This window comes from Coptis chinensis, chromosome 4, assembly GCF_015680905.1.
Source record: "Coptis chinensis isolate HL-2020 chromosome 4, ASM1568090v1, whole genome shotgun sequence".
Lineage (NCBI taxonomy): Eukaryota > Viridiplantae > Streptophyta > Magnoliopsida > Ranunculales > Ranunculaceae > Coptis > Coptis chinensis.
In genome coordinates this window covers 107086235-107100000 of record NC_141459.1, presented here as the reverse complement: position 1 = coordinate 107100000, position 13766 = coordinate 107086235, and the positions used below count along the sequence as shown (strand labels likewise).

Genomic DNA, 13766 nt, shown 5'->3' with positions numbered 1-13766 from the left:
AGGGCCTAAATAAATATAATTAATTACACAAAGACATCGGAGGTGTAGCACAAAACTTGATTATGTTATCCGATTCTTGACTTTACATTTAACTAGTTTTTGGACCCGCCTCTATCCAATATTATACATGTTGAAATAGACTTTAAAAAATTATCTTCAAGGAAAACTGTGCTAATAATCCCTTCCACCAATTTTCTGTATTTAAGAAAATATTATATATGACAATATAGTCTAGGAAATCAAGCTAAAAATAAAATTAATGCATATAAACTTGAAAATATTATCACTGAACATAGTTGTAAATCATATATGAAATTTAAACTACAAATTAAAGACAGATTCAATAGTGACAAACTTTCATAAATGAGAAGCATTGAACCTCGGTATTAATTGTGATGCTTTCCTTTTCTTTATTAGCAAATCCTTCTTCTCGTCTTTGCTGCTAATATCTTTCCAAGTGTTTTTCTCCATTTCCTTCATCTCTTTAATTATTTCCTTGAGCTCAAAAATCTTGTCTTTGTTTTCTTTGTCTTGAATCATACAATCTAGCATAAGATTTTTGAGGGCGTTAAGTTGATTTTATTTTTCTTCATCTTCTTTTCTTTTCTTCAACAGTTCTTTGAAATTGAAGTCTTCAATTTCTATTTCACGTTTATCTTTTATAAATTTTATTGCATTAAAAGCAGCCGAATCTTGTGCCTTTTCTAAAGAATGTGCAGGGCTTCCAAATAATTATTTAACTATGATGTTTTCATTGTTAAAGAATATGTCTTTTGGTACACTGTCTTTGTTATTAATCGCTGATTAATCGTTAGTTCTCTATTTTTGTGTTGTACACGGATCTTGTTGAACATAAAGTTATGCTTCTAGAATTTCCTTTAACAACTTATTTTTTTTCATAAGTTGTAATTTTAAATACTCCATGACCTAGCCTGTATAATTTGTATATAGGAAAACATAATTAAATATATGAAACTCATAAGAATAGATATTTGAATTAAATTGAATTCTTTGCTATACTGTAAACAATATTGAGGAAGATAAGAAGAATTGTTTACCTTTACCGCTCTAATTAAAATAGTTCCAATCTAAGTTCCACCATTGTGTAATATATTAAATCATATATAAATTATACTCTTAATCATCATGCATGCTTGATAAATTTAAAACTTGGCACAATCTATAACCCAATTATTAAGCCTAAAATAAATAATAATAGTTCCATTAAAATTTATTCTACTCATCAAAGATCGTCACTAATGTTGATTATCCTAACAATTTTATTACTTGTCATGTCAACATTAGCAAATGATATGATGTTAAGTAATTCTCTAATTTCTTGTCCATCGTGCATTATATCGACATGCAGTTATTAATTTATTTTATGAAATTGTTCATTGGCTTATTGAAGTTGTATGGTTTCGTTTGTAGCTTCTTCATGAATTTGATACAGATGATTGATTTCGCTCCTTGCTTCTTTAAGTTTGTTTGTCGATATAGCTAAGTTCTTTGAAGTTGAAGTCTCTGATGTTGAATTAGTACAATTCAAGAAGTGATGTGAGAGCAGCTTGTGCAGCTTGATTTTCAGCTATATTTTATGTTTCTTCCAGAGTTCCATAACATGTTTGCAGGGTTGACGAATTATCGTAGTCGTCTCAATCTTCTTTAAATATTCCTTTTAGAATAGGAACGTTTGTAGTGACATTAGATCCAAATCACCTATAATTTCCATTTTGTAAACTGGTGTATAAAATTTAGATCAACAGTATCTTATTCAATATTGCTTTCCTTGAAATAGGAAATATTCTATCATGATCCATTTTGCTTTGACAAAAAATTAAACATAATCAGTACGTTAACTTGTTAATAAGTTGATATATATGTAGGCATAATACCTACTATCGTGCCGATGCAATATTCCGGATATGGCATTTACCGATACATTTGTTAGTTATATTTTCTAAAGTAATATGCCAAGAAATATAGTGAGTTCCACATAGCGATATTTTTTTCTTGAGCAAAATATTGAACAATTCAAAAACACGCCATGCTTGCCACTATGGCGTACAGCGATATATCTTCTTTGTTTGATCATCCCGCATGCATTGCCTTTGGATTTTTACTTTTCAACCCAGGCCATTCGATAATTTGATCAAGTCATGCTACGACTTTAAGTATGATAAAATATACTCAAAATTTGGAAAGGAAGCATTGAAGAATTGTAAATTCAAGGTAATTTTTTCTAGTTATCCACGTATTTTTATTTTTTAATCTTACACTCTACTCTAGAATCTAGATATCTAATTATTTACTTTTATTATGGAATAAATCAATCGGTTTGCTAAACATAAAAAATCGTTTATAGTTGTTGTTAACGTGTACATGCATTATTTTGAGACAATAATAGAAAATGTAATTGTAAAGCTTTGGAATGAATTTTGTAAAGATTAAATAATTGACATACCTGTAAGTTGAAAACTATGGAAAGAAATTAGATTGTTTCAAAGAAGAAATCAACGAATATTTTCGTAGTCGGATCTGATCTTATATAGATTTTGTTGATTTTAGAATTCTAGTTCATTTTGAATTTGAAATATTTTTCTGTATAAGAAATCCGAATTGGTTTTGAATTGGTAAGTTGTATATTTTGATTTGATTTGTGTTTAGGAATCTACTACTATTGCTACTAGGAAACTGGCATGTGGCATTTGCCACGTGTGCGGTCAGATTTTCTTTATTTCTTTTCTTTTTTTTTTTCGAGCAGCAAAATACAATTTTCGGTCAACTTTTTGGTCTGGGCAGCACAAAAGTATAAAATCCGGGCAGTGGCAATTTTGCAAATATTTGCAAAACTGAGGACAGGTTAGTTGTTTTGGGCAGTGGCAAAACATTGTAATTTTTTGTAAAATAGATAGCAATGTGCTAAAATTGAGAAAACGCATCTAAAATTGACTGGTCAACTGCCCATTTTACCCTTCACTCAAACACGTTATTACAAACCTAACCTCTAGCACACAACTATAATTATCGAAACTTTATAAGGGCAGTATCTGGAAAAGTTACTATTCACCGAACAATTCTCTTTAAAGTAGTATAAGATTGCTATTGCAGTTTAAGTTTGATTATTACATTATCCTAATACATATTTTATTTCGATTAGAAGTTTATTATCGTAGATGTTTCCTAATTTTTGTTTGTTTATATTCTTTTAATGGAATAAAATATAATAACAAATGAGATGTAAATATTTGTTTAACGTGTTATTTAATAGAGGTCCGGCACAATGTATAGATTGATTATGAAGTAAATTATATACTTGGTTTATATAATTTATGAAATGTAGAAATTCAATATGTAATGGAAAAGCCGATCGATCACTACCACAAAATGAAATTGTACACTGAATCCATGTATTTGTAGTGATGTTCAAAAAATTGGGAACCATTCCTCTGTGATTTTGTGAAATTAGAATTATCTATTTATGATCTCATGTTTCTTTTGTTATGTAGGGTTAAAAAGTTTACTTTGGTTACTGCCCAAATGGGCTCCTCGTAGAGGTGGGATGTAGAAACAATGTAATGTGTTTTCATATAAATACGATTTGATAAAATTAGATAATCTAATTAGATATTTGCTGTTAATTGAGTTTATCTATGAGATCTGAACATTTCTTCACTCTTCTGCCAAAGGAAAAGACAAAAAGAAAATCCAATCTTGTCGTTAAATAAGTTTTTTTTATCTGAAACTTAATTCAGTTTGGTCCAGAATCCAGATATCCTATATGCAAATGATGTTTTGGATGAATGGAACACACGAAATCTCATTTATGCTAATGGCTCTCATGTTTCCAACAGGGTGCGTTCCTACTTGTTATCTCTGTGTGCTTGCTTTAAACATCTTGGTGTACGCCACGACATTGCTCATAGGATTAAAGGCATAAGGGAAGGACTAGATGAGATTGCTCGCAACAAGGATCGACTAGGCCTCGTTCAGAGTCATAGTCATCACGAGGAACCTCGACAAGTCACTAGCTCTGTTGTGGATGTATCAGTGATATTCGGTCGGGATCATGACAAACAAGAGATACTTAGCATGCTGCTATGTGAGACTAGTCAACAAGAAACTAGTGTTCGCATGCCTATCTTGTCAATAGTTGGAACTGCTGGGTTTGGCAAGACAACTCTTGCGCAACTAGTGTATAATGAAGGAACTATAGCGACCACCTTTGAGCTGAAAATATGGGTTTGTGTTTTGACCTTTTTGATCTTGAAAGGATTGCCGAGAGAAATCATTGCACAAGCTGCACAAGCTACTGGAAAGAAGCCACCAGAAAATGTGGTTGGGTGGCAACTTCTACATCAGCATTTGTGCAACTCCGTAAGGGGGAAGCGGTTTTTGCTCGTGCTAGATGATGTTTGGACTGAAGATTCCAACTCTTGGGGGCTATTGAAGTTATCTCTGGATGGTGGTGAGCGAGGAAGCAAAATCATCATCACCACACGTAACGAGGTAGTTGCGAAGAAGACCGGCTCAACTTATACACGCAGGCTGGTAGAATTGTCAGAAGATGATTGTTGGCACATATTCAGACATATAGCTTTTTCGGAAAGATCGGAAGAAGATTGTGAAAGATTGAAGGGAATTGGACAAGAACTTGCGAAGAAATGCAAATGTGTTCCACTAGCTGTCAAGACATTAGCAAGTCAAATGCGATGCAAACAAGCAAAAGAAGATTGGATGGGTGTATTAGAAAGTGACATTTGGGAAACACAAGAAAAAGGTTTCTTACCTGCTCTTATGTTGAGCTATCATGCTTTGTCAGTTTTGAAACGATGTTTTATGTCTTCGTCGCGCCTTTCCCAAAAGACCACAACATGGAGAAGGATCGGTTAGTGAAGCTATGGATGGCTCAAGGTTATCTCGGCTAATGGAGCAAGAGAGCTAGAGAGGGTTGGTGTCGAGTATTTTGATGCTCGCAATGCTTCATTCTTCCAAGATTTTAAGAAAAACAAAGATGGAAACATTGTTGGATGCAAGATGCATGATTTGGTACATGACTTTGCCAAGTACCTCCACGTAAACCGATTGTTCCGCTTTTGGTGAATAATGAGAAAATTAGCAAATCCACAAGATTCGTCATTTGACAAATGATGATGTAGAAATCCATCTATCTATGAAGCGAAGAAGTTACACACTCGGTAGCCAAATCGTCCGTGTCGGTACCTTCGCATTATACCGATTGACATGTCTTAGGACCTTAGACTTGAGTGGTGAAGACATATATTCTATGTCCGTCCTTGAAGTACTTCCAAGTGAAGTGAGTAGATTATTACATCTTCGGTATCTTGATTTGTCGCTTTCTGAGGAGGAAGGAATTGCCTCGAGACGGAGAAAGTCTAGTTAATTTGGAAACATTGAAGCTTAACGGGTGTAGAAATCTTTGTAAACTGCCAGAAGGAATTGGGGAGTTTTCTAACCTAAGACATCTGGAAGTTGGAGGTACTAATAATCTAAAGTATTATCCGCGAAGAGGCATTGAGAGATTGAGTCAGCTTCGAACATTAAGTAAGTTTGTTGTGAGTGATGGAAGCAGCAAAGGGTCCGTGATTGGGGAACTAGGAAATCTCAATTATCTAAAAGGAAGCCTAGATATTAAGGGGTTAAGTCATGTAAAAAGTGTGAATGAGGCTAAAGAGGCACAATTGCAGAAAAAGAACTAGATTTTGGACCCGGGCATACGCCCGGGATCTATTAAATATTTTGTGAGTTGAAAAGGCTTTACAAAATGTCTCACACAAATTTTCAAATCAGAATATATTTTTATTGAAAATAAACCGAAATACGTTAATGAACAGTGATTATGGTGGATAAGTACTTGGAAACTAAATGATCAAATTGAGATAGCCTCTTCACTTTGTGGTTTAGAATATTAATCCGTAATTTTCAAATGGAATTATCTTAAACTCGATCTAGTTTGTATAATAGTTTTATTTGATTTGTGGTGATTTAGCGAATTTTTTTGAATAAGAATATATTTTTATTGAAAATAAACCGAAATCACTAAAACAGATTGATTGTTTCCATATCCTCAAAGAATACACTACTCCTACTTGAAAAGAGTTATCACATGAACGTGTCCTACGAACGGTTGCCGTTATATTAAATTATTCTAAAAAATATTAGCAACTATGCATAACTATGAGATATGAAAATTATATTAATTACTCATTTAAATTTCTTGAACCACTCTCTATAAAAATGAAGCACCAAACCTTGATAAAACTCATCGACTTATTTTTATTGTTAGGTTTAATAATTGAAGTTTTGTGAGAATGCCCAATGTGGCGAAGATAATATTGAAGCTACTTAAACAGTAAGGCATTCACAATCACAATAAAATAATTATAATAAACACTATTTAAAATGCAAACTATATTTTGTCGAGACATTTATTCCCCCTACATATAATACAAATATGTTTTAAAGTTATTAGTTCAATGCATTTGTATCAAGTTTCTGATTTTCCATTAATTATTCTTTGAGGTTACAATTTCTCATTAATTATTCTTTGAGGTTAGTTTAATGCAGTTGCATCACGTTTCCGATTTCTCGTTAATTATTATTGGAGGTTAGTTTAGTGTAATTGTATCCACTTTATGATTTCCCGTTAGTTATTCATTAATGTTAATTCAGTACAGTTGCATCCAGTTTTCGATATTTCGTTAATTAGTATTTGAGATTAGTTCATTGCATTTGCATCTAGGTTTCAATCTCTAGTTAATTACTCTTTGAGGTTAGTTCAATACATCGCATCCAGGTTTATGATTTTCCGTTAATTGTTTTTCTAGGTTAGTTCGATAGTTTACAATTTCTATACAGTTTGCATACATGTAAGAGTCTGTTTTTATAAACTCACTTTCATTTTGGGTTCCTAATTACTCGTAATTACTCATGTGAGAAGGCTAAAAAAGTGGGCATTTATGCTTTGAGGTCAGTGCGATGCAGTTACATCCGACTTCCGATTTCTAGTTAACTATTTTTTGAGATTATTTCAATGCATTTGCATCCAATTTCTGATTTCCCGTTAGTTAATCTCTGATTTTAATTTAGTATAGTTGCATCTAGTTTTTTGTTTTCCGTTAATTATTCTTTGAGGTTAGTTTAATGCAGTTGCATCCACTTTCCGATTTTATGTTAATTGTTATTTGAGGTTAGTTCAATGCATTTGCATCAAGTTGCCGATTTCCCGTTAATTATTTTTTTAGGTTAGTTCAATGTAGTTACATCAAATTTATAATTTCCCATTAATTATTCATTTAGTTTAGTTCAATACAGTTTCATCCATTTATCAATGTTTCGTTAATTAGTCTTTGAGATCAGTTCATTGCATTTGGATACAGTTTCCAATTTCCCGTTAATAACTCTTTAAGGTTAGTTCAATTATATAACATCTAGTTTCTGATTATTTATGCTTTGAAGTTAGTTCGATACAATTATATCCGGTTTCTGATTTCCCGTTAACTATTCTTGGAGGTTATTTCAATATATTTGCATTTAGTTTCCGATTTTTCACCAATTATTCTATGAGGTTAGTTCAATGCAGTTGCATTCGGTTTTTGATTTTCTGTTAATTATTTTTTGAGTTAAGTTCAATGCATTTGCATCCAGTTTCCGGTTTCCCATTAATTAGTATTTGAGGTTTGTTTGATGTATTTGCATACCGTTTCCGATTTTCCGTTAAATATTTTCCAAAGATTTGCATCCAATTTCTAATTTCCCGTTAGTTATTCTCTGTCGTTATTTTAATGCAATTTGCATAAAGTTTCCGATTTTCCGTTAATTACTCTTTGAGCTCAGTTATGTATTTGAATCCAGTTTCTGATTTCCTTATAATTATCCAATGTGGTGTGTAATATCAACTTCTACTGATCTATCTGTAGTGTCCTTGCAAACATGACATAAAAAGTAAAATATGCTTAATTTACTATGTGGGATCATCGAAGATTATCCAGCTCCCGATTTCCCGTTAATTATTATTTAAATTATGCATGACTCAATGTCTGAAATCTTCAAATATTATCTACGAACGGATATTGTTATATTAATTATTCTGGAAAATATTTGCAAATATGCATAACTATTATATATTGATCACTCAACTAAATTTCTTATAACGTGAAAACCTCACTCTCCATTAAAAAAAATAACTGACCTTTGATAAAACCCTTCAGCTTCATTTTGTTGTTTAATAATAGAAGTTTGATTGAAGTTTTGTGAGATTGCCTAATAAGGCGAAATTCATATATATTGAAGTTACTTGAAAAGCAAGGAGTTCCCAATCATACGGAAAAAGGTAAGATAAACACCATTTTAAATACAAAATTATACTTATCGAGATATTCCCACAACATATAATCCAACTATGTTTTGAGGTTAGTTCAATGCATTTGCATCCAGTTTCTGATTTTCCGTTATTTATATTTCGATGTTAGTTCAATGCAGTTGCATCCAATTTCCAATTCCCATTATTTATTTTTTGAGATCAGTTCAATGCAGTTGCATCCAGTTTCTGATTTCTCGTTAATTATTCTTTTCGGTTAGTTCAATACATTTGCATCCAATTTCCAATTTTCTATTAATTGTTCTTCGAGGTCAGTTCAATGCATTGCATCCAGTTTCTGATTTCCTGTTAATTATTCTGTGATATTAGTTTAATACATTTGCATCCAGTTTCCGATTTCTGGTTTATTATTTGATAAAGTTGCATTTGTATTTGCATCTAGTTTATGATTTCCTGTTAATTATTGTTTGAGGTTAGTTCAATGAATTTGCAACCAGTTTTCGATTTCCCGTTAATTATTTCTCGAGGTTTTGCATCCAGTGTATTTTTTGAGATTAGTTCAGTGCAGTTGCATTCGGTTTCCGATTTCCCGTTAATTATTTTTTAAGATTAGTTCCACACATTTGCATTATGTTTCCAATTTATAATTAATTTTTCTTTGAGGTTAGTTCAATGCAGTTGCATCCAATTTCCGATTTTTTGTTAATTTAATCTTTGAGGGTTAGCTCAATGCATTTGCATCTAGTTTCCGATTTTTCGACAATTATTTTTTTATGTTAGTTTGATATATTTGCATCCAAGTTTTGATTTTCCGTTAATTATTTTTTGAGGTTAGTTTAATGCAATTGTATCCATATTTCGATTTTTTTATTAATTACTTTTTAAGATTAGTTTAATGTTTGCACTTGCATCCAGTTTTCGATTTCCCGTTAAATATTATTTGAGGTTAGTTCGATACATTTACATCCAGTTTTCAGTTCCCCATTAATTGTTTTTTTACGTTAGTTTCATCCAGTATTATACATATTTTAAAATATTTGTCATTATTGTTTTTCCGTTATTTTTATTTTTCATTTTCCATTATATATTTTGTAATATTATTTTTTGTATAATTGTTTTTAACTATGTTTTGAGGCTGTGTTAAAGATATATTTGAAATAAGTCGGTGCTTTATCATAGACACTAAAATTGTATGATTTGTAATAGGGAATTAATTTATACAAATCACCTATTTTTTAGTAATTTTTTTTATTTGGTCAAATATATATAAGAATTAGAACACTAAAAGTGTTTGATTCGTAATAGAAAATTACCTTCTACAAATCACCTATTTTTTAGCAATTTTTTTTTTATTTGATCAAATATATAAGAATTGGAAATACACTCAAACTCTCCAAATATAAAAATTATAAATACACTCAAACTCTCCAGAGAGGTTTTATGTATGTAAGATTGTAGGCTATTGGAAAATACTATTTCATATTAGAGTGCCACATAGGATAGATAACATGCTAACTCTCATATTAGAGTGCCACATAGGAAAGAGAAAATCATCTTTTAAAGGTCTCTGCTTTAGTATATAGATAGTAGATTACATTTCAGACTTGAGGTTGAATTTCGGAGATGAAGAATATGGGCGAGATATTGGACACGTCAGCAGCAGCGAAGAGGAGATACGAAGGATGGAAGGTGTTCTTGAAAATCTGGAACCACATAAAGAAAGCTTGGAACGATTGTCAATCTACTATCTATATACTAAAGTAGAGACCTTTAAAGGAGGATTTTCTCTCTCCTATGTGGCACTCTAATATGAGAGTTAGCCTTTTTTCTATCATATGTAACACTCTAATATGAAATATAGTATTTTTTAATAACCTACAATCCCACGCACATGGAACCTCTTTGGAGAGTTTGAGTGTATTTTTAATTCCTATATTTGGAGAGTTTGGGTGTATTTCCAATTCTTATATATTTTATCAAATAAAAAAAATTACTAAAAAAATAAGTAATTTGTAGAAGGTAATTTTCTATTACTACGAATCAAACACTTTTAGTGTTCCAATTCTTATATATTTGATCAAATAAAAAAAAATTGCTAAAAAATAAGTGATTTGTATAAACTAATTTATATTTGATCAAATAAAAAAAAATTGCTAAAAAATAGGTGATTTGTATAAACTAATTTTCTATTACAAATCATACAATTTTAGTATCTATGATAAAACACCGACTTATTTCGAATATATCCTTAACATGGCCTCAAAACATAGTTAAAAACAATTATACAAAATATATAATAGAAAATGAAAAAAAATAACAGCAAAGCAATAATGACAAATATTTTAAAATATATATAATACTGAATGAAACTAACGACAAAAAACAATTAATGGGGAACGGAAAACTGGATGCAAATGCATCGAACTAACCTCAAATAATATTTAACGGGAAATCGGAAACTGAATGCAAATGCAAGCATTAAACTAATCTTAAAAAGTAATTAATAGAAAATCGGAATACGGATACAACTGTATTAAACTAACCTCAAAGAATAATTAATGGAAAATCAAAACTTGGATACAAGTACATCAAAAAATTATTGTCGAAAAATCATAAACTGGATGCAAATGCATTGAGCTCACCCTCAAAGATTAAATTAACAGAAATCGGGCCGGATGCAACCTGCATTGAACTAACCTCAAAGAAAAATTAATTATAAATTGGGAACATAATGCAAATCGTTGGAACTAATCTTAAAACTAATTAATGGGAAATCGAACCCGGATGCAACTGCATTGAACTAATCTCAAAAAATATATTAGATGCAAAACCTCAAGAAATAATTAACGGAAAATCGGAAACTGGATGGAAACTCATTGAACTAACCTCAAACAATAATTAACGGGAAATCAGAAACTAGATGCAAATGCAACTTTATCAAATAATAAATACGAGAAATCATAAACTAGATGCAAATGTATTAAACTAATCTAACATAATAATTAACGGGAAATTAGAAACTGGATGCAAATGCATTGAACTTACCTCAAAGAACAATTAATAGAAAATTGGGAATTTGATGCAAATGTATTGAACTAACCGAAAAGAATAATTAACGATAAATCAGAAACTGGATGCAATTGTATTGAACTGATCTCAAAAAATAAATAACGGGAATTGAAAATTGGATGCAACTGCATTGAACTAACCTTAAAACATAAATAACGAAAAATTAGAAACTAGATGCAAATACATTAAACTAACCTCAAAACATAGTTGGGTTATATGTTGTGGGAATGTCTCGATAAGTATAGTTTTGCATTTAAAATGATGTTTATCTTATCTCTCAAGTAGCTTCAATATATATGAACTTCGCCTTATTAGGCAATCTCACAAAACTTCAATCAAACTTCTATTATTAAACAAAAAAATGAAGTTGAAGGATTTTATCAAAGGCGAGTTATTTTTTTTTAATGAAGAGTGAGATTTTCATGTTATAAGAAATTTGGTTGAGTGATCAATATAATATTAATATATAATAGTTATGCATATTTGCAAATATTTTTTAGAATAATTAATATAACAACACCCGTTCGTAGATAATTTTTGAAGATTCCACATAGTGAGTCATGCATAATTTAAAGAATAATTAACGAGAAATCGGAAACTGGATAATTTTCGATGATCCCACATAGTAAATTAAGCATAATTTACTTTTTATGTCATGTTTGCAAGGACACTACAAATGGATCAGTAGAAGTTGGTATTACACACCACATTAGATAATTATAAAGAAATCGGAAACTGGATTCAAATACATAACTGAGCTTAAGGAGTAATTAACGGGAAATCATAAACTTTATGCAAATTGCATTAAACTAACGACAGAGAGTAACTAACGGAAAATTAGAAATTGAATGCAAATCCTTGAAAAATATTTAACGGAAAATCGGAAACGGTATGCAAATACATCAAACAAACTTCAAATAATAATTAATGGAAAACTGAAAACTTGATACAAATGCATTGAACTTAACTCAAAAAATAATTAACATAAAATCAAAAACCGAATGCAACTGCATTGAACTAACCTCATAGAATAATTGGTGGGAAATTGAAAACTAATTGCAAATGCATTGAAATAACCTCAAAGAATAGTTAACGGAAATCAGAAACCAAATATAATTATATCGAACTAACCTCAAAGCATAAATAATCAGAAGATGCAGATGTATTAAACTAACCTTAAAGAGTTATTAACAGAAATCGAAACTGGATCCAAATCCAATGAACTAATCTCAAAGACTAATTAATGAAACATTAAAAATGGATGAAACTACAATTGAACTAACCTAAATGAATAATTAATTAACGGAAATTATAAATTTGATGTAATTGCATTGAACTAACCTCAAAAAATAATTAACAGGAAATCATAAACTTGATGCAAATGCATTGAACTAACCTCAAAGAACAATTAACATAAAATCGAAAATTATATGCAACTGCATTGAACTAACCTCAAAGAATAATTAACGGAAAACCAAAAACTGGATGCAATTGCATTAAACTAAAATCAGAGATTAACTAACGGAAATTAAAATTGGATGCAAATGCATTGAAATAACATCAAAAAATGGTTAACTAGAAATCGGAAGTCGGATGTAACTGCATCGCACTGACCTCAAAGCATAAATATCCACTTTTTTAGCCTTCTCATATGAGTAATTACAAGTAATTAGGAACCCAAAACGAAAGTGAGTTTATACAAACAGACTCTTACATGTATGCAAACTGTATAGAAATTGTAAACTATCGAACTAACCTAGAAAAACAATTAACGAAAAATCAAAAACTGGATGCAAATATATTGAACTAACCTCAAAGAGTAATTAACGGGAGATTGGAACCTGGATGCAAATGCAATGAACTAATCTCAAAGACTAATTAACTAAAACATCAAAAAACTGGATGCAACCGCGTTACTAAATTAACCTTAATGAATAACTAACGGGAAATCATAAAGTGGATGTAATTGCACTGAACTAACCTCAAATAATAATTAACGGGAAATCGGAAACTTGATGAAACTGCATTGTACTAACCTCAAAGAATAATTAATGAGAAATTAGAAATGGGATGCAACGTACTACATTAAACTAACCTCAAAGAATAATTAATGGAAAATCAGAAACTTGATGCAAATGCATTGAACTAATAACTCGAAAACATATTTGTATTTTATGTATGGGGAATAAATGTCTCGACAAATATAGTTTCGCATTTTAAGTAGTGTTTATTATAATTCTTTTTATGGTGATTGGGAATACCTTGCTATTCAAGTAGCTTCAATATTATCTTCGCCACATTAGGCATTCTCACAAAACTTCAATCAAACTTCTATTATTAAACCTAACAATAAAAA

General features: G+C 30.7%; 1 long non-coding RNA gene across 1 annotated transcript in view; it reads left to right on the top strand.

The window, feature by feature from the left end:
- The window catches only part of LOC147506767 (uncharacterized), a 12132-nt gene extending 10343 nt beyond the window's left edge, over positions 1-1789 (top strand). The window contains exon 2 of the long non-coding RNA XR_015193909.1: positions 1432-1789. This is a non-coding gene — a long non-coding RNA (uncharacterized LOC147506767). The remainder of the gene's footprint in view (positions 1-1431) is intronic.
- Positions 1790-13766: the final 11977 nt, after the last annotated feature.